Source organism: Gekko japonicus, unplaced genomic scaffold, assembly GCF_001447785.1.
Source record: "Gekko japonicus isolate JY-2015 unplaced genomic scaffold, Gekko_japonicus_V1.1 scaffold1370, whole genome shotgun sequence".
Lineage (NCBI taxonomy): Eukaryota > Metazoa > Chordata > Lepidosauria > Squamata > Gekkonidae > Gekko > Gekko japonicus.
Genome location: NW_015174880.1, coordinates 263,499 through 284,483, shown reverse-complemented (window position 1 = coordinate 284,483; position 20,985 = coordinate 263,499). Strand labels below are relative to the sequence as shown.

The 20,985-nt window shown below is 42.4% G+C and overlaps 1 long non-coding RNA gene across 1 annotated transcript in view; it reads left to right on the top strand.

Annotated features, from left to right (window-relative positions):
* LOC107121871 overlaps positions 1–20,753 on the top strand; it is a 32,098-nt gene extending 11,345 nt beyond the window's left edge. The window contains exon 3 of the long non-coding RNA XR_001482885.1: positions 20,667–20,753. This is a non-coding gene — a long non-coding RNA (uncharacterized LOC107121871). The remainder of the gene's footprint in view (positions 1–20,666) is intronic.
* Positions 20,754–20,985: the final 232 nt, after the last annotated feature.

Here is a 20,985-nt window from a genome sequence, read left to right as displayed (position 1 = left end):
GTCTAGAATGGGCCCTGTGCAAGCTAGAGGCATCAAACTCACAGTGGACCCTCCTGGGATCCTCCCCAGGATGGCCAATCCCCTCCTCCAGGCACAGGAGTCACCTACACTGTTGCGGGTGGCCATATCCCTAGGCCTCATTCACTCATCATGGTCAAGGTGATAGCTGGGCATGGCCAACACCCCTCCTCCATTTCTCTTCCTGAGCCCAGGATCCACACATGCTGTTGCATGTGCCCACATCCCCAGGCTCCATTTACCACCTGCAGACAAGATGATTGCCCCCCTCTTCCCCTGCCTTGCCTGGGCCCAGGAACCACCCACAATGTTGCAGGTGGCCACGTTCCTGGGCCCTGTTTACTCTCTGTGGACATGGTGATTACTAAGAGCCAGCATGGGTTTCTCAAGAACAAGTCATATCAGACTAACCTTATCTCTCTTTTTTTGAGAAAGTTACTACCTTGCTGGATCAGGGGAATGCTGTAGATATGGTTTATCTTGATTTCAGTAAGGCCTTTGTTAAGGTTCCACAAAATATTCTTGTTTACAAATTGGGAAAATGTGGTTTGGATCCTATGACTGTTAGGTGGATCTGTAACTGGTTGACTGTAACCAAAGAGTGCTTGTGAATGGTTTCTCAAGATACAGACAAAAGATTTCAAATTAATCTTTATGTTAAAGACTATCTTTAAAGCTCTAGTGTTACTTAAAACACTCTGGACACAAAATCTAATTACTTAAAACACTCTGGACACAAAATCTCTTCTAATACAGAACATGTACTGTACAGCAACCATGAACCATGTTGGACATGCAGCAATGAGAAATCCAGAAAAAAAATAACAACTAAGAATCTCTCTGTATGACAGCCACAGGATGTCCTAGTTTGTAGATGTGTAAAAGAATTGGAAGCCATGGTCTAAAGTGACCTGTTTGCATCCATGAAGAGTGAGTGAAGGAAGGAGGTATGGAAAGTAAGATAGCCCTACATAGCCACCCTTCTCTGCCTGTTATTCATGTGACACTTTTTACAGGTTCACCACAGATTCAGCTATGTTTTTAAAGCAAATTGGACATGGTTCTCAGAGACCTAAGTCTTGGGCAGATTTCTAAGATGGATGTCTGACCAAGGCCTTGTGTACTGTATTGAAAATAAAGCCCTGTCTTTGCAATGTTGCTACGGCCTCTAAGTGTCACACTAACAATGAGAATAAATGGGCAGCAGTCTCACCCGTGTGTCTACATTATAAAGTAGAAGGGCATCTGTTTAAGGGACACAGAATTGCGACCTAGGAATTAGAGAAAAGTCTGATGCTGATCAGGAGGACTGAGTCCAATATGCAAGGAGGCCCTTTCAGTATTTCATTGCTAATGATGATAATGATGAGAATAAAAACTGTGCAATTTTCACTGAACATTTGTGTAGAAAAGACATATGGCTTAATTAAAAGTCTGATGATGCCTGAAAACCCCAGTGCCAAATTCTTTAAGGAGATGACAGGAATTGTTACATCTCCAAGGCATCAGAGACTGTGTAACACTTCAAGTTAACAGTTTCTCACATCCACCTGGAATATCTGTAGCTGTTTTTGTAGCAAAACAATGTCTCCTCTAAGAATACTGTACTTTTGAAGACAAAAACCAAGAGACAAATCAATTAGGTCAACACATTTGGAATAGACACAATTCTTGAAAAACAGAGGTGTGGCACTGTAAATGGGGACAACTGTGAGGATTTGTATAGAGCCACAAGTCAAACCTATTAGATATTATTGAAACTGTCCAGTTCTCTGACTGAGCTGTTTCTATAGTGATAAAATCAGATCTCAATAAAAGGATATATGGAGACTGTAAAGTCACAATGAACAGTGTAGCCAAGCTGGATACATCTCCTGTCCCCAGGACAGAGGACTTATATACTACCCTAGCCATAGAGAAAACTTCCACAAAAGTTGACTTTGGTGATGCATACCTCCAAATACCTCAGTAAGGTAGTTCAAAAAGTGCTCTCATACTCAGAGAAAGAACGTCCTTATAGCCATCAGTGACCTGCACTGAAAAGTCAGACATATTGTTAATAGTCCTTGCTGAAAATATAGCTAAGGTTGGATCCAGTGCAAAATTTCCTCTTGTGCTAGAGCTCTTGTGCAAACAGAAACACAAGGGAAATACTGTGGTAACTGCTTCCAGGCACCTGTTCATGGTTTTCACAGCCTCCCTGAGATCTATTGGTAGCACAAGATAGAGATAAGTGTCATCTGTGTATTGGTGACAGCTCAGCCCAAATCCCCAGAAGACCTCTCCCAGTCTTTACATAGATTTGAAAAGCATGGGGGTAACCTTGGGAAATCCCATAGACCACAGACCAAGACACAGAGCAGCAGACCCTCAGCAGCATACTCTGAAACATACCCTTGAGGTGAGACCAGAACCATCGCAAAACAGTGCCTCCCAGTCCCAGTCCTGAAATGCAATCTAGATGGATACCATGACTGATAGTATCAAAAGCTGCCAAGAAGTCTAAGAGAATTCAGATTTGCACTCCCCCTATCCATTTCCTGATGCCTGTCATTCACCAGGGCAACCAAAGCCTTTTCAGTCCCATAACCAGGCCTGAAACCATATTGAAATGTCTCTAAGCAGTCTGCTTCATTCCGGAATCTCTGAAGTTGGCCAGTCACCACTCATTCAATCACCTTGCTCAAGAACAGCATATTTGAGACAGGATAGTAGTTATTCAGCTCTCCTGGGTCCAGAGTAGGTTTCTTTAGGAATGGATGCAACCCACACAACTGAACAAATCAGCACCTTAGAATCATCTGATTCTGTTGTTGCTAATGTAGAATCCAAGTCAGAACGGATGTGAGAGATTTCATCTGCAAAATGATTGCAGTGGGCTGCAGAGCAGTCCATCTTCTCCTGCCACCCAGAATCCAGTAGGCCCCTGACCACTCAGAGCTGTGCAGATACAGTGGTGGCAGAAAAGTATTGCTTTTTTGCAAGTGTCTCTGCCACGGAGTAAACTTTCAAATGAGCTGTAGCCCATGCTTTGTCAGATTCCTCTTGAGTCTTTCTCCATTGTTACTATAGTTGTCTCTTCTGTCTTCTCATCACCCACATCCCTCAGGAAACCAAGAGGATGCCCAGGCTGTTTGACCTGAGAGATGGTATCTAGGTGCAATTTTGTCAACTGCCTAAGTCATTTTCCCAGTCCAGAGGTCAACCAGGGCATTTACAGTAGTGCCAACCATATTAACAGGAAAATCAACCAATGCCATCTGAAAACCTATTGGATTCATCAGGCCATGGGGGTGTATTATTTTAATCAATCCATGACAAGAGGACTGTCTTCAATCTCCCCACCTTCAGATCACCATCTTCCAGTCCAGAACAAAACTCCAGATCAAGAGAGTGAGCTGCACAGTGTGTGAAGCCTGTTATTACCGGAGACAGGCCCATTGTTGTCATGGAGTTCATGAGATCCTGAGCTACTCCTGATAAGGTAGCCTTCTCATGGATCATGAAGTCCCCCAAGAAAGCCACCTGAGTTCTCAACCCCATGTCCAAAACCACCTTCACAAGCTCAGGCAGGGAGACAGTTGCACAGCAGGGTGGGCAGTACACCAACAGAATCCCAATCCTATCTTGCACTTTCACCACTCAACACACAGTCTCAAAACTAGCAGAGTCATGGACAGGTCATTGAGCCAGGAGGATAGAATCCCTATAGTCTACAGCAAAATCACAGCCCTGCCCCCAGACCTATGCTGATGACCTGGGGTTCTATACTGAGTTCCTTGGGGGAACACAGTGGGAAAAATCAGGTCTCATTGATACATGCCAGGTCAGCCTACTTATCCAGATTTAAATCGTGGGTGGCTGCCACTTTACCAGTAACTGATCTGGCATTTAAAAGCAAAGATATTAAAGTCCTGTGGGATGTTGATCTGGTCACTGGCATTACCATGGCTGGGAGAAGACCCCAAAGGGGAAACAGCATACAAATGTCTGTTGTCTCACTGGAGCTCTCTTTCCTGCCTCCTCTTAGCTAAAGTGCCTGTTTAAATACTGTGGTAACCACTTATGCTAAGTCAAACTTATTGTATCCCCACTTGTGTTTGTACAAGATCTTGTGCAATCCACTTCTTGGCACTATAATATATAGGGAGGAAAGTGCTAGATGTTGCGCAAGCACAACTGTACTAAGTTTGTTTTTGTTTCTGCTTGCACACTGCTGGATCCAAGACATAAATTTATTGAAATATTCCTTTTGTGTTATTATTCTTTGTTTTTCTTTTTTTGAGAGGGCACCTATAATACACATTGTGAATTAAATGTTAAGATGGGAGATTGTGATACATGTTTCATATGTGTTGCATATTTGTTGGCAAGTTTTGTTTTGAAAGCCAGATTGTACATTTTCATCAGGGAAACTGTGCCTGGATTCCCCCCACACACACGTAGGCCCCTTCTACATTATCATTCTAAACCAGATGTTATCCGTTGTTGGCCCAGTTTTGAGTAGAAGAAGAAGAAGAGATTGGATTTATACCCCGCCCTTCACTTGGAGTCTCAGAGCGGTTTACAAACTCCTTTCCCTTCATTCTGCTAATAAGCAGTCTCTGAACAGGCTATTTCAAACAGTGCTGTGCTTTTTTCCCACCCTTTTTCACTGTGCGATCTTCCTTGAACTTTTTTTTAATGTTCTAAGTTGAGTGCTATAGTGCTAGACCAATATAGCACTTCTCAATGTATCTCAATGGTGTCAAGGCATTTCAATGATACTGCTGTAGCACTGAAGTGCTATATTGGTTTAGCCAGCAACTTAGAACATTAAAACAAAACAAAAAGTTGGAGGAAGATTGCATGGTGGAAAAGGGTGAGAAGGAAGCATGGTGTTATTGAAAGTGCTGCAGACATTTTGAATAGCACACTACAGTGATTCAGAAGTGCAAAGAAGAGGTGAAAATGGAAGAAAGCAGTTTACCTGAAGAACGGCTCAGCCATGCTTTGCTAACTGGACTCAAGTGACTTTGTATGAAAAGGTAAATAAAATCCGTTAGCAGCAGGTTGCTAAAATGGTCTGAAATGACACAAAACATCCATCAGCTACTGGTTACCAAAACGGATTACAAAAGCTGTCTGAAAGGGGCCATACACACACAATGTGGACACCTGGCTGCACTGTAACCAAAACCAAAACGTAATTATATATTTGCATTGTCACTGTGGTCCCCATGCAGTGCACAACATATGCAGTGAAATACCCCATTCTATGTGTACAAAATATGATACACCCAATATGTATCTGGTCACAGCTGTGTGACCAAACTTACAGTCAGGTGCTGGGGACTCACCTTAAACAATTGTCATTTGCTTGGTGATGATGGAGCAATATAAGGAGTGAGAAGGAGCTTTCTCTCTCACTCTGCTTTTGCCAAAGGAGCTTTGCAACCCTTTTTTCTAGCTCTATGTGCCCCAGAAAGGATACATGGAGTCAGAGAAAAGGGGCACCATTTTCACTGGTGAAAATGGGACAAGAAGGAAACCAGAAGCTCCTTTTATCTGCTTGCACTGCTCTCTCACAGTACTGAGTGAACATGTGCTGTTTAAGGTGAGTTCTCCTGATGTACATCTGACTGTGGCTGATTTCGCACTAGAGCTGCCTTACTGTTGCACCGCCGTTTGCCCCGGTTCTATTGGCCAATTTCACACCCGAAACCACACAGCTGATTTTGACCTGCAGCTTCGCCTGATTTCCCCCGCAGTTTTGTGATCCTGTTTTTTGAGAATCAATGAAACTGCGGAAGAAAATCGGGTGAAGCCACGGGTCAAAATCAGCCGTGCAACTTTGGGTGTGAAATTGACCAATAGAACCTGGACAAACGGCAGCACAAAAGTGAGGCAGCTCTAGTGCAAAATCAGCCATATGAGTCCAGTTGCACATCCATGACCTGACATGAATTGGACATATCATGTATTTGAGCCCTATGTCTCCCAAGAGCAGAGTTTGCATCCTAGTTTAACAATATATGCAAAGGACAGAGGAAAACAAAAATTGCCAGTCAGTATACTCTGTGTAATTTCCACCAACTAGATATTCTGGGCCCATGTTTTGAAGATTCATAACATTGCCTTTCTCCCAAAAATTCGGACCTAAGACAGTTAACAAAATAAAACAATCCATACAGTTATAAAAAAATTAAAAAATAACAAACACCTAAAACAAGTTCCAACAATTGCATTTAGCAATGACCAAATATAGAAACAAATTCTTCAGATATTTAGAGTTAATTTGTTTATAGTTATTAAACACCCCTTCCACAATGCTTGCTACTACAATGGTTTTCAGCATGAGCTCCTCTATAAATCAGAAAGAGTATCTGGGATATGTACACGTGTGAAACATGTTAATTGCTATATTATTCTGCTTATCACACACTTTCAAGTATGACCTTCCTTGCAGTAATGCAGAGGTGTTTGGAACAAACAAGCTGTGTTAATGCTTACCTTTTTTCCCACAATCAGTCTCACAATCTCATTCAATCACTGCATTTCTCTTCCCCTTATAGTGCTGAGGCTTTTAACTGTGTCATGCTCCCACTGCTCTTTTTCTCCTATCTTTCTCCCCTCCCCTCGAAAATGATGTCCTCATATATAAAATGATGTTCTCATTCCCTAATTTTGTTTTGTTTGCTGAAATATCATTTTAATTTGTTGTCCTTCTGATAGCTCAAAATAGATTAATATCTATTTATTTTTGCAAATCCTGACAAGAGAATTCCATCTCATCCAAAACTAACTCCTTCATTGTTCATTCCTACAGATATTTGTTTGGGTTCAAACATTTCAGGAACCAGCACTGTTTCTAATATAATAAAGGTTAAGATTTTTTTTTAATTATTCTCTGTTACCGAAGTGACCATTCTAATGGGCTTTCTGTTATGAGCTTTACTGTTATGATCACATGTTACATTCACAATCACATGCACAATGTACAACCCAGCACTCAGTGGCATTAGCTGTTATTTATGTATTTTCTTTTTTTAGAGAGAGAATTTGTATGCTGCCTCTGCAGAACCTGCTTGACGGACTATCTGTATAATCCAATATCTAGGGATCAGCATTTAAACTTCTCAACTACCTTTCAGTGATGTGGATGTATGACTATAAAAACACTTTTAGACATATGTGAGACTATTGAGTATGTTTCCTAGGAAGCTAAGCAGTGCAATCATAAACCCACTGATTTAGAAGTGTGTAACTTTGCGTAGCTCTGATCTGGATGGCCCAGGCTAGCCTGATCTCATTGGATCTTGGAAGCTAAGCAGGGTCAGCCCTAGTTAATATTTGGATGGGAGACTACCAAGGAAGCCCAGGGTCACTATGCAGAAGCAGTCAATGCAAAACCCACTTCTGAACATGTCTTGCTTTGAAAACCCTACAGGATCACTATAAGTTGGATGTGACTTGACAACACTTTCTACTACTACTTCTCTAACTCTGTGTAGGATTCTGTTGTACTTTATACCAGCCCAACAAGATCAATATTGTCCAGGGTCCCAGATAGACAAAGGTCTTACCCAACTACGGTTACCAACTCTAGTTTGGGAAATTCCTGGGTATTTGGGGACAATGCCTGGAGAGGATGATGTTTGGGAAGGAGAGAGAGCTCAGTGGGAAAGTATGAGAATCAGCTGTACATCCAGGAAAATCCAGACCCCACCTTGAGGTTAGTAACCCTGTTCTCAATACCTTGTACTGAGGCCTGATCTACATATGTAACATAATGAGATGGTAGAATGGGCTGGACCACTTTAGAGTGTAGGCCAGCAGATTAAAGTGTTGTCAAGTCACTTGTACATATTTTGCAAACTGTAAAACTACAGGAAATTGGCAGTTTATTCAGTCAAGATCTGCAACAGGCAAGGGTCTTCAACAAATAAACTTATAAAAATTAAATTCCTCATCTGAGATACTACAGTTCATCCTATCACTTCAGCCTTCCACCACCTAAGGATGCCATCCTCCAGGTCGGATCTGGGGATCCTCCGAATTACAGCTTATATCCGGACTACAGACATCCATTCCCCTGGAGAAAATTGATTATTTGGAGAGTGCACTCTATGGCCTCCCCAGGCTGTGTCCCCAAATTTCTAGGAGTTTCCCAGCCTGGTTCTGGCAACTGTACCTGCACCTCACTATGCTGCATGTATGGACCAGATCTGCAGTCCCTTAACTAGAAAGGCTGGCTATCGAACCTGGCAATTTCTACACATAAAACTAGTTCTGTACCACTTAGGCATTGCCTGTTCCCTTTACAATTTGATTGGAGAGGGGCTGAGCATGCATGCACAATATATAATACTAGGAAAAAGGCCCGTTGTGGAAATAAATACAACAACCTCAAGAAAGAGGCTCTGGGCGGGTGCCCCGGCCTTGAACACTCAGTGTCAATTTGTTGTGGCCACCTCAGCAGGGTATAATGACACTGAGTCCACCATTTTCTCCAGAGGAACTGATCTCTGCTACCTAAAGAACAGTTGTAATTTTGAGTGATCTTCAGCCCTCACCTGGAGATTGGCAACGATGGTTCCCCAGAGGGAATGGTTGGTTTGGAGGGTGGAGGCTTTGTACCTGTCTGAGGTCCCACGCCTCCTGAAACCTCACCCTCTCCAGGCTCCATCCCTCACATCTCCAGGAATCTCCCACCTGGAGTTGGCAACCCTATCTCCTTCCCAGCCAATCATCAACTTATCTTTATTTCCCCCTCACTCTTCAGCTTTCCACCCCACACACACCTGCAGCCTCTCCCGTGCTCTGAAGCCCTGACTGCTACGTCACATTGGCTGTCATACGGGGGCCATCTCAGCAGCATATAAGGATTCAGAGCCCACCATTTTCTCCAGGGGAACTGATCTCTGCCATCTGGAAAGCAGTTGTAATTCTGAGTGAACTCCAGCCCTCACCTGGAGATTGGACACATTTTACCTCAGAAGAGCAAACCGTTTAGAATGTTAGAGGCAAAAGCCAATCAAGTTGCATATGCAAACAACCTCTGTGTTCTGAGGCAAAGGCCAATGAGGCTGCATATGCAAATAACCTCTGTGTTCTGACTGGCTATGCGGGGGAGAGGAACAGCAAAATGTTTAGAATGTTGGAGGCAAGACTCAGGCAAAGCAGCCAGTGGATAGGGAGACCCTCTGAATGACAGATCAGAGAGCGAACTGATTTTGGAGCATGTGTAATGTTCTAGAGAAGTGCAACCACCATTCGGCTTTTATTTATAAGGGAGATAAACTTTATTCCAACCTGAATGGCAGGGTGTGAATTTTTACTGCATAATTAATTTCCACTTTTAAATCAGGACAATGCTCTTTATGGGGGAAGGGAATCTGTTTATTTTTATATTGTTTATGGTAAATAAGGAGCTGAGTTCATTAAGATTCCCCATAACATGTAAGAAACATGGAAGAGATGTATAAATTGAAAGGAGCACCTGTATTTCCAGATGGAATAGATTAAATGGAGGAAGTTTTCTTTGCCCTTCTATATTCTGAGGCTCAACAGATCATTAATTTATTTTTGTCAAGTAAAGGGAAAAAATGGTGAAACATAAGGGCAAGAAGAATGTCCAAGATCTGAACCCTAAAATAGGATGACACCACTCTGCACATTTAAAAGCAAAGCAAAGCCTTGGGTCCCAAGAACTCTAACTGGAGGAGATCTCAGGGAAGGGATATTTGCCGCATCCTGCTTCTCACTGGAGTACCCCAAGTACCCAGAAAACTGAAGATTAGGGGACCCTTGGGAATGACACCACATGCAACAGAGGAAGTTGCAGCTGGACGGTAAATTGTCCCATCTTCCACCAGCTTTTGCTGTATTTACACACAAGCAACACTGATGCAGTGCAATTTTTGCTGATTCCATCCCCCTCTGCCACTCCCCTAGAACTCAGAAACAGGTCCTAGAGGGACTCAAGGGGCTCCAGTGTGGAAGGGGGAGCAGACCACCCCCAAAAATCCCTTCACAAACTCCTGTCCACAGAAACAAGAACATGTCTAGCCAGGAGTACCACTGAACACAGTCTTTTGTGAATGTTTCCACTGCAAGAGCCATTTTAATGGCTAGAACTGGGTGAGTACAAGGACACAGAAGCAATTGCTTTCAAGTCTTTACTTTCCAAGCAGCTTCTGCAGAAGAGTTCTTAGTAGCTTATGCCATTGTTTTACATATGTTAAGGAGTAGGTTTTGAGCACAAACTTGAATTTACCGTCCCTAAATCCACAGGCACATCAGGTTCCCACAAGTGACTGACACTGAATCTGCAATTTATTTATTTACTTCATTTATACCCCACTTTTATTTCACTGGGGACCCAAAGTTCCTTACAATATCCACCCCTAGGAGCAGTCTGGAACTTTTATATGGGGGATTTATTATTTTTTTCCGTTTTATTTAATTTTTGTGCATAATTAATAGACAATTTTAATCCCCAATTCCTTTATCAGATTATCCTTAAAAAACAACCAAGTATTGGTAGATGTTATAAACCACTATTGAGGTATTTGACATCTATACACAATTGCTGCAAAAACAGATGTCAGTTTTAATGACAATACGTTTATTAAATTTTGGGAAAAAGAGGAAGGCAGCTATGTCCCAAGCAGATAAACTTAACCTTTTAATCAAATGAGAAATGTTATCAAAAAAGTAAACATCCTTTCTCATGTCTGCTGTTCCACTAACTTTCTATGTAGCAAGCACAGTGACAGTTTGCTTGATAAGTATGGAACATTGCTTCAATTGCCCACACTTACCAATGTACCAGTTATTACTGGTTGCTTGGATTACCAGATTACAATTCAGAAATTGTCCCTATACCTTGAAATCACAACTTGAATTAAGAGATGATGCAGCCATGGCCTCTCTGCCTTATTTTCCCTCCTCGTTTTTTGTCTGTCTCCCCCACAGCTGCTATGCAGCAAAGCATAACTTTTATTACCTACCCTTGCCTCAAGCTCTAAGGAACAGGTGGGATGGATATTGAACTAACAAAACAAGAGTATCCAAGGAAGATAGATTACAATATTTTACCACGATGGCTTCAAGTCATTCTCTGTAGATTGCCTCTCAAGGTGGAGCTACACTGAGGGCTTACATAGCCATTACAATGGACATGTGGTTGATGACATGTGGAGTCCAGGGAAGGGGCAAAAATCCCTCTGTGGCTGTTTCCCACTTGCAACAACAGCTTGTATGGGAACCATAAAGCCCCTCCTTCCCCCTTGCAGCTCTCAGAGACATACAAAACAGCAAAGCACTTTGTAAAGGTGAGTCTCCCTATGCACATGTAATCGGGTGTCATGTCTTGGGACCCCCAACATGACTTCTGTCTGCTGTATAGATAAGCCCTTAATGCTTTGTTCCATTATCATTTTAAAAGACTTGCTATTCTTTTCCAGGTGCAGTTACTGAGGCTACTTTTTTGAGACTCTTTAATCGTTTCTTTCTCTCATGTCTTCCCAGTAAAACAATGCAAGCCCAAAGCCAGTCTGACACCTGCTAGGTAAAGGTTAAGAGCCCACCCACCCCACCCCCAATAAAAATGGCTTGGGTATGGTGTTTTTGGTGAGAAAACAGCAGGAGATGAAAGAGTTTGCCATACTGGTCTCTCCTTCCAAAAAGCAATCCCAGCAATGGGAGGAAGAAAGTATTTTAAATGATCACAGATTTAAGCATAATGTGTAGTTCCAGCCTCAGTTCTGCTGCAATGCTGCAAGTTGTCTTTCCAGGGGGGGGGGGGGCTACATAACCATTTTTGCTGCACGGTGTTTTTGTGGAAATACGAAGGACTTGAATCGAAAAGGAAAACTCCATAAAACTTCATAATGAATGCAGTGTGCCGTTGATGGAAATGTACTACGGAAATTATTAAGCGCCCCAGTAAGTGAGTGAAATATTATATCCTTGGCATTCACACTTCCATTTGAGTTGCTTGAGGTTTATAAAACACTTGCAAACAAGTTACAATATGCAAAACATAATGTCGTTGGTTTCAATGCTTTCTGCAGCTCTGGGTTTTATAGGTTTTTATGGGCTCATGATTAATATTTTCACACTGTGATTGGCTTAGGAGGCCCTGTAGAACCCCGGCAGAGTATAAACTATGGCTCTCTGCCCATTATAGAAACAGCCCAAAGCTCTTTCTTCATCTAGATGAAGCAGGACTGATGTTAATAGAGCTGTATGTGTTTAATATTTAAGCAAAAATTCAGCAAAACACCAGTATAATTCTCTTCCCATTCAGCCATGTTCAATTAGGATGCACACAGACTCACAGACTCAGTGTTAGGCTATGTAATTTGTTTGCGGCAGTGAACACTGTTCCATTTAAACTGGATAGGATGAGGGAGAGCCACATTAAACATTAAGAATAAAGTCTTGGAGCATTGCCTGTACTAATTCTGCACTCAGTCCTGCCCCTCTGTTGACCACACAGAACACCTTTGGCAAGATCAAGAAGTGATTTGAATGAAATACTTAAATGGCTGCTGATTTTCAATATCAGACATTCTGGGACACCAAGGGCCAGGGGAGCCTAGATGATACCTGCACAAGTGGAATCAATAGCATCAGCTTTCTGTTTACAACAGGGCTGGGGGGGGGAGAAACAGATGGACTTTGCATGTGTTTATGTGAATTTGTGAAGTGAACCCTGTATGTAATGCTGCATTATTCTGTCACCTCCTGTCCCCCCCCCCCCGGTTCCCCCGGTCTGGATCAGCAAAACATTTGTAACTTCAACACCTTTCAGCACCTTTCACCAGCCTTTATTGGTGTGTTAAGCTGTGTTCTGCTCAGGAAAAGAATGATCTTGACAGTTATCCATGTTTTAGTGAGGTCCAGGTTTGACTACCACAATGCGTTTGTTATATGTGAGCATGGCAGCAGAAACTCAATTTTGCATAGAATATGGGAGCTAGGCTGTTAACAAGGACACGCTACACAGATAAAGGGTTGGATCCAGACTAAACTGGCAATTTTCACGGAATCTCCCTTTCACTTGAGACACCCCTCATGACATTCTTCAGGATCCCCTTTCTCCCAAGACTCATGTTTAATATAAAGATTCAGCCAGTGTACTAAGTATAATCTGTCTATCTGGTAACAGCAAATCTAGGACTTACTCTAATAGACAACACACTCATCACCAATAACAGACTACTTATACACAAAGCTTCTTCTTTCACAAGAAATCTCACATATTACCTGGACTGAACACTTGGCATGCATAGATTTTCACAAAAGAATACACTGAATACACCTTTCCCATATGATACTGTATATCACTACTGGTTCTAAACTAATACTAGACATGACTCTCATCAAATTAGGGAGTCTCTTCTTTCACCCAGTCTTGATGAGTGATGGCTCAGGCAAATGTACAGATTCTTTCTTGTGATCACTCTTGCTAGATGGATGCCATGTGGGACTTACAAGATCAGGATCATATCTTCACTCAGCAATGAATGTCCTTGTGACTTTGGCCCAATCACTATGTATGAACTATATTTTCAGCAAAGACCAAGGTATGAAAAACTGCAAAGGGGCATGATATGATATAGAGAAAAGGGTACATGAAAAAAGATGCTTCATCCTGTACCATCCTACCGTGGTTTCCTTTCCCCATGATGCAAAAAAAAATCCATGTACAGTATCCCAGCTAAGGAAAAAATGACTAGAAGTGATTGCAAGAGAAACCAGAACAAAGGGGGAAGTGTGTGTGTATGCACAACCACCTTTTGTCTCTTCTTGAAATCACACCTTCCCCTCACCACCTAACAGTTGGGATATATAGATATGCCTTATTCATTACTTTTTTGTTTTCATATGTTGTCATGAGCGTTTTCATTTTCCTCATTGCACTTGGTGGTATTTCTGATTTCACGTTATTTTAATGGCGTCAATTTCAGTGCTAATCATTCTCTCAATTTTTGTCAGTTTCAGTCAGCATGGGGAAAGCCATCTCAGAAACTGAGTCGTCGTTGTCGTTTTGTAATAGTGTGTTCATTAAATTTAGAGATATGTCTACTATCTGCTGAGCTTGTACCTCCACTGCTTCTTGCAGTGTTTCTTAACTTACAGGTTGTAATGAATATAAAATGGGATACTTCATATATGCTGCTCTGACTTGGTTGGAGGAAGTGAAGCATTCTGATGTAATAAAAAATTAAACAAACATGTAAGGTATCAATGTGGTGTTTATTATGGTGCTTCAGGTAAGTGAAAACATCACAGCCCCAAGTGAAGCCTCATCCTCTGCAATTCTGTGTTTCTGCTGTTTACATCTTTTGCTCTCAGTAAGCAAGTTTAAGAACTTTGAACAGCTGCTTCTGCTTTCCATATTTATCTCTGGGGATTGCTTGTAAGAAGGGATTCAGTCACATGCTTGCATGCCTCTGAAGCAGGAAAGTCTACCATGCCACAAGCTGGCTCTGGTAATGACACTCATCAATGTAGTCGAGATACTAATATATGGAAGTAGAAGGCTCTAGTAACTAGTTGCGTGGAGAGGAAGGGAAAGGAGATTGTAAGCCACTCTGAGACTCATTCAGGTAGTGAAGCCCAGGGTATAAATCCAATCTCTTCCTCCTCTTCTTCTTAATGGCTCTTTCTTAAATTAGGGACTTGTTGTGTGGGAGACACATTCCCATGTTACATGTGCAGTGGCTAGATAGGAACAGTAAAAGAAACCTCAGTTATGATTTTAGCCACCAAAAGAAATATACAAGAATACCAGGATCCTTCTGAATTCAAAATTTATTATGAAGGAAATGAAGGTTTGAATTTGGGATGGGCAAAAAGTGAAATGAAACAAAAATGCAAATCTAAATCTTTTATTCACAGTATGCAGCAACGAGAAATATAAGAGGCAATGCTAAATTCTTATTCCCAGTTTAGCATTCTGACTTCAAAAGCAGGAACAACAGAAAAACAGATGAACTTTCAAATGCTTTACAATGTCTCCAGAGCAAGATTCCAGCTATGAATGTTTTTATAAACCTTGAAGGATGGCTGTTTGAGAGCTCAGCAGTTTCTTTTAACGAAGGTTTGTGAGACTCACACTGCCTGCCTACCCATTCGCTAACAAATGTATCAGTTTTATAGCAATGCTGCTTTCCCATAAGCAAATGGATGTTCACTTAAATAACTCATTTGCATACCTTTCAAATCTCAGCTCGGCTAAAGCCATAATCAGTCTGTCATATAAACTGTTCCAAGCCCCAAACTACACTAAGCCATTTTGTTGTAGGAGAGGCATATGTCATGTGCCATGCAAATGATTGTGTTTCTAATGGGCTTTTTTTTCCAAAGAGAAGATGCTTTCAGCAGAGAGAAATCTTCAGCAGCCATTTGTGATTTCATCTAGCAGTGATCACAAGATGCACATAGAGGATTTTTTTGCTATATGATTCTGAAAAAGTGTGTGGAGACTAGAGGGATAGGAGAACCACCATATATGTCTCTTTGAGCTCTGTAGAGAAATGATAGGATGAGAACTGAAAAGTAAATAATAAATACATAGATTTAACTTAGGAAGATTAAAATGCTTAGAACTCCAGTTAAGTCCCATGTAGACATAAGACAGAAAAATGCTCAAACAGCACACCACTGATATCACACCAGCATAAACCTGGCACAGCTTCCTGTTATATGGGCCAGCAGTGATCAGTGACAGGGTTGTGCCCCCCCCCCAAAAAAAAACACATTACATCAGCTACAATGTTGTCATAAAAACACTTCCATGGAATTCAATGGGAGAGAAAAACAAATTCCTCTATCTTGCCCCCACTGGGCCTAGGCAGCCACAATACAGCTTAGGAGAACAATTAAGTTTACAGTCAACTACTGTGCACACCAAAGCGTTATACAAACTTTAACACGAGACTCGTATCTCAGATAACAGTGTGCATGGCATGGGGATACAGATCTCTGGACTGTATCCCCATGCCACAAGTAGGAATTTTGGTGATGTGAACTATAAAAAGGGGACTCCAAAAAAAGAAAGCACCTTCCACAAAAAACTAGGAATGAAAATACTGCTAAAACAGATTGTTAGTATTCCTTTATCCTTACCGGTAGTCCAACTGAGGACAAGAATATTAACCGTGATCCTCCTCTCCTCCAATTTGGGATGCCTCACAAAGGCATTACATTATGTTTTTTTCCTTCCATTTCAAGGTCATCTCAGAGTTATAAAGCCACAATTTATTGTAATTTGTAGGGCTTCCAAGAGGCAAAGAAATAAACAAATGTTTGGGGCAGAAAGGACAAGCCTGATTACTATGGGAGGCAACCATTTAGATAAGCCACTATTTATGTGTGTAGGTGAGAAGATAGGAATAATTTCCCACTTTTGGCCAGAGAACAACAGGCTTTACAAACAGGGAAATCAAAGGGTATTGAGAATTGAAATTCAAGTCATTTCTTACTGTTTTGCCATGAAAGGGAAACAAACATATTTTGCATAAACTGGCATAAAGGCAAAGAAATCTCTATTAGCAACATAACTGGGAAGCCTTCTCTTCCCTGTCCTTCTAGAATGGGACTGATAGCTTAGCAAATGATATGGCACCTTTACCTGAGGTCTTTCAAACTTCTCATTATCCTATATTCCTTTCCAGTTCCTTGTGGTATATTTAATTACTACCAGCTCTCTCTCTCTGCTGCATCAAGGCAACTCATTTAGTGGAAGGCAGCTCTTGGATCCAACACATTAAAAATTGATTCACACAACCAACTTTGTGAATGGTGTAACAGGAGTGCAGGAAACCTAGAAAATGACATTTTCTGAAAGATTGATTCCTGATTTGAACATGCACTGAACTGATCAAAGGCTTGAATATAGGGATGTGCATGAACCAGCTCACAAAATAAAGTTTGTGATGAACTTTGGCCATTTGTGGTTTGTGAAGGGAAGTTCATGGCAACTTTCATGAACTTTTAGCACTGTTCGTAGTGGTTTGTGGCAGTTCATGAATGGAGACAGACTGGTGCTGATCAATTAAACTGTTTACAGAACTGCAAGGCAATGGAGGGGCAGAATTCTCCAGCCTTGGAAACACCAATAGGAGCCCTCCAGAGCTTAACAGGCACTGCTGGCTGCCAATCAAAGAGTCCGCATTCTGCTCCATGGGCTCAAAATGCTTTATATTCAGTCATCTCCCCACCCACCCTTTCCTGTGTTGGTTGGTGTGAGAGAGGCACGGAGCTTGTTAAAAGCAGAGCAGATTAATTGCTTTCTGCTTGTGCTCTGCTCTTGATTGCTGGGGTTTGGGTAGATGGAATCAGAACTCTGAGCCACAAAGTCTCTCTATTCATGCCAAGCACTGGGGCTTAGTTACTGGGTACCGTGACAGTGAGGACCCAGATTTCATACCCCCATCCTTCCTGATTGTGATCTGCTCTCTCCTGCTGGGGTTTGGGTGTAGGTGGACTCAGGGCTCTGAGCCACCAAGTCTCGCTGCTCGTGATGAGTACTGGGGCTCAGCTAACCGGGTTCCTCAGTGGAAGACCAAGATTGTATACCCCCTACCCCTCCTGATTTTAATCTGCTCTCTGATTCTGGGGTTTGGATATAGGTGGACTCACAACTCTGAGCCACTGAGTCTCTCTGCTTATGTCAAGCAGTGAGGCTTAGCTGGTGGGTGCCTCAGATGAGGGCCCACATTTATAAACCCTCCAGGATTTGGGTTTCAGGGGTGGTTTTGGGGCTTTGAGACACCCAGTCACTCTGCTCCAGATGAGTACAGGGGCTTAGTTGATGGTCGCCTCATATGAGGGCCCACATTTATATACCCTCCCATGACTTGGGTGTCAGAAGTAGTATCAGGACTCTGCAGCAATATCATCCATAACTACATTGTCATGGACACCAGCATACTGGCAGCAGTTAAGGCTGCACAACTCAAGGACATTGTCTGCCTGGCGTAGAGAGAATCAGCCCAATTGGGGAAACGGGAGACCATGGACAGAATAACTGCTTTTGTGGACCTGGTCTCATAGAAGCATAGAGTTGGAAGAGGCCTCTATGGTCATCTAATCCAACCCCCTGAACAATGCAGGAAATCCACAAATACCTCCCCCACACCCCCAGTGACCCCTGTTCTATGCCCAGAAGAGGGCAACCCCCCCCCCTTCAGGATCCCTGGCCAAATTGGCCTGGAGAAAATTGCCTCCTGATCCCAAAGTGGCAATCAGCATTTCTCTGGGCATGTAAGACAGGGCCACAAGAATTAAGCACTGATGCAACCCTTCCTGTCCCCCCCCCTCTCATGATCTGCCTAACTTCACAGAATCAGCATTGCTGTCAGATGGCCATCTAGCCTCTGTTTGAAAACCTCCGAAGAAGGAGAGGCCACTACCTACCGAGGAAGTTTGTTCTACTGAGGAACTGCTTTTCAGGAAGTTCTTCCAAATGTTTAGCCAAAAACTCTTTTGATTTAATTTCACCCCTTGTACATGATCCATTCTATATAACCTCCTGAACCTGCACCTGTCATTTCCCCAGAACACATTTTCCTGGGGGCACCTTTTTTGGACGGCTATAACTTGAACCCTGTAAATCCAATCTTCACCAGACATGGAGGGCAGATAAAGGAGAGTCATCAGGACATCCCCTGCCCTGCAAGTTTGGTGTCTATAGCATGCTGGGGTGGGGGTGTTCTAAAGGTAAAGGTTCCTTTGCTCGAAAGCCAGTCAAATCCGACTCATCTCCATTTCAAAGCAGAAGAGCCAGCGCTGTCCGAAGACATTTCCATGGTCATGTGGCCAGCATGACTAAACACCAAGGCACACGGAACACTGTTACCTTCCCACTGAAGTGGTACCTATTTATCTACTTGCAATTTCTTGCTTTCGAACTGCTAGGTTGCCAGGAGGTGTTCTACCGCATCACAAATTTCACAAAACAGTTTCGTTTGTATGAAACCTTTTTGTTCGTAATGGTTCATAGTTTGGTTCATAAGTCTGCCATGAACTATGAACCAACCACATTTTCCCAGTTCATGCCCATCCCTACTTGAATATATGTGAATTGCCTCTATGAAGTGTTCTATTGTAGAAATTTTCCTTTCTTCCATCATCTCCTACTGGGGATAAAGCTAAATTTCAAAATCTGTTCTGTTTGATTTGAATCTTGCTGTTGTGATTATATTTTTCCATTCTGAGAAACATATCTATACATGTTCGTTTTTACACCATTCTCATTCCTCATACTGCATTTCCCCTTTAAAAGTACTGCATTTTAACATTTAAAAAACCCAAACAATGAATGGCAACAAGAAAAATGAAGGAAATTGAAACCAACAACAATAACAACACTGGCTGCGGTCACATGGAGCATTAGCCACGCTAAAGCGACGTAAGACAGGCAGTTTCCGGGCGCGATCTCACCGGCACATCTGGGAAGCGTAGCACTTCCGTGGCTCAACCAAGGCTTCCCGTCAAAAACACGCAGCAAAAAACTAGTACCTCGGAGGTACTAGTTTCCGGAAACTGTGGGGCAAGGGCAGACGTCTGATCGCGTTTCCGGAGACATCCGGCACCCGCCCATGTCCCCTTGCAAACAAGGTTTTTTTTCCCAAAGTCTCCATGGATGCGCACAAGCACCCAACGGAGCATGCACAGTCGTGGTGTACACACAAAAAACCCCAACCAGTTTGCTGCACCGCACGCTTCTGTTCTGCGCGCGGGATTGTCCTGCGATCGGCACCTCTCCCTTCCCACGGTACCTCCACGGTACCTCCACGGGAGGTCTGATCACGTAACTGCGCGTTAGTTTGCCCCAGGGCAAACTGCCACGCTTCCCCCCCGCAGTTTCCTGTCCGTGTGACCGGGGCCACTGAAAATCAAAAAGAGGCAAAAAAAAGGGCCTAATCCTAAACTGTTGCAAGGAATGTAACTAAAACTCAGGAAACTTGTCACAATTTTTACCTTACTGTCTGTCTGCTTGTCCAGGATCTTTCCATTGTTAACTGCTTAAATATTCACACTTCACATTACACAATGCAAAACTTCTATTAACTATAAGAAAACTAGCTCCTCTCTGCACATTTCAGATTTTTATGAGACAACAGAACAAAAAAGAAAAAATGCCAGGTGATAGGTGACAAACCCCCACATGATTCTTATGACAGCAATTGAAACTATTGTGATTTTTATGTGGTTGTGAGATACGAAATATAGAGTGGATACCTTAGGGTGCTTGTACTTTTTGAAATGCTCTACAAAATGTTTATATTTTGTTCCCAAGCTAACAAAATCAAGAAAACAGTTGTCCTGCACAGCTGTGTTTGCAAAAAGTAACATGTTCCTGCATATTTTGTGTAATCAGCTATTTTGCTATTTTGACCTGCAGGATATATACTGTGTATTTTGTATATTCAGTAACCTTAGTCTAAGTTGTTGCAAGCAATGCAGTTTAGAAATAGCATGTTTGGTTATGTGTGAATGGGAAAGAAAAAGTGCTGAAATAGGGCTGAAGAGGATATTACCCCCTCCGTTCTGACCCTGAAATTGTTGCACTAACCTAGGACAAGTGAAATGCTATTAATCTTTCCATGTACTCAGCCTTGTTCTTACACCTCCCCACACACCAGAATGAAAGATACGGCAATGTTCCTGAAAGCAAAAACTGTGGGAACCAAGGACTGCCAGACAAAGCCACCTGAATTGTCCACAGGGAATATCTGGTGTTGGATAAAGCTGCTGAACAAGAGCAAGTTTCACCCACATTGGGTGGTGGAAGAGAAGGAACTGAAGATGGGCCAGAACACCTTGGCATCACCAGCCATACAAGAGAGAGGATCAAGCCTGGCAGAGGCAGAGTTATACCTTACTTACCAGGTGTCCCCTGTCTGGAGAGTCTTTGGTACCCTATCTTCAAGATCTAACCAAACCAACTCTGTAGTGAATGTG